The sequence below is a fragment of the Dasypus novemcinctus genome, chromosome 12 (genome assembly GCF_030445035.2).
Source record: "Dasypus novemcinctus isolate mDasNov1 chromosome 12, mDasNov1.1.hap2, whole genome shotgun sequence".
NCBI classification, from domain to species: domain Eukaryota; kingdom Metazoa; phylum Chordata; class Mammalia; order Cingulata; family Dasypodidae; genus Dasypus; species Dasypus novemcinctus.
This window is the reverse complement of record NC_080684.1, coordinates 47,550,018-47,551,501: the sequence shown is the minus strand read 5'-3', so window position 1 is coordinate 47,551,501 and position 1,484 is coordinate 47,550,018. Positions and strand designations below refer to the sequence as shown.

General features: G+C 49.2%; 1 pseudogene; it reads right to left on the bottom strand.

The window, feature by feature from the left end:
- Positions 1 to 678: 678 nt before the first annotated feature.
- On the bottom strand, positions 679 to 1,066 carry LOC101438519 (large ribosomal subunit protein eL28 pseudogene; annotated as a pseudogene).
- Between the last annotated feature and the right edge of the window lie 418 nt (positions 1,067 to 1,484).

Here is a 1,484-nt window from a genome sequence, read left to right as displayed (position 1 = left end):
CCTTGCGCGTGAGGCTCCCCCACGCGGGGGACACCCTTGCGTGGCACGGCACTCCTTGCGCGCATCAGCACTGCGCATGGCCAGCTCCACACGGGTCAAGGAGGCCCCGGGTTTGAACCTCGGACCTCCCATATGGTAGACGGACGCCTTAACCACTGGGCCAAAGTCCGTTTCCCAGAAGGAAATATTTTTAAGGGAAGTTCTCCGTGGAGACCGATCAAGCTTTGAATTTGAAGAGGGCTAAGTGGCTTCCGGTAAAGGCTTGTCATTTAACAATGCTAGCATATGGAATGCTGTAATTCTGTGGTAACTGCAGCCAACAACATCTAGGTTTTCTGGACAAGTACACAAACGTTTTCTTTCAGAGTGATTATTATGTACACTATCTTAATTCCAAAGGTTTCTCTCACGTGTCTGCATGTGACGTAGTTCGATCCTATCTTTATTTGAAGTCTCTCCCGATTATTGAGCTGGCTCTTGGTGATGTATCATGCAGTGTGGTTTCTGTGAGGTGGACTGCCAACCACCGCAAGACGAATGAGGATCACAACCACACCGGGCTTGAGGACAATGGTCAGACTTACACCATTACCCTTGAGGTGCATGGCTGTTGATTTATCAATGTCCTAATTTTCCTTTTTCCTTTTTTGAGGCAGCGACACCTTTTTTCCTGCGGGCTCAGGAGCTCTTAGTGGGAAGGGCCCTCTCCCTCTTCACCAGCATGGGCTCCTGGCTGCGCAGGGTGGCGCTGGCTCTGCGGGTGTCGGCCAGGCTCGTCCGGCGGTTACGTGTTCTTGCGGATCGTGTGCTGGAGGCTGATCAGGGTGGCCCTGGCGTTCTTGTTGATGGTGGTCTGCACGGAGGAGGTGGCCGGCTTGTGCGTCAGGACCACCACCACCCCTTTGCCATCTGCCACCCGCTCCACGCCCGTGGTCTGGAGGTGAATCAGCCCGTTGTAGTGGAAAGGGTTGAGGTTTGGGGACTCGGTGCTGTATGTCTGCTTGTTCCCCTTGAGCAGGAAACTGGAGCAGTTTCACACCACCGTCCATCGCAAATGCGTGGACATGGCGGCATCTCCTCTCCCTGCGGCGGCCAGAGACCGAAAGTGCTCAATGTCTTAATTTTTAAGAATGAACTCTTCTCAAGGTTGCCAGACACTCTGTGTATGCTGTGTGACAAATGAAGTATAATGTTATATTCTCTTCTTTTAACTTCATAAATAAGAACGTATTGCTCAAGATACGGAATAGAATGGCAAGCTCTATTTGGCGTCTATATACTTGAAAAGTCATGAAGAGATTAATAGTTGTTGGAAGCTGGTCAAATTTCTTTGATGTATACTGTCTGGATAAAAGCATGGTGGGATTCTTCCCCTTATATGCAATTTCCATCTTGGTGGCATTTCTGCTTCCTAATAAATTCCAGACAGTCAGTATATATATATCCAAAGCCTGTTTTTTATGTATTTCAGCTTTCTGTATTCA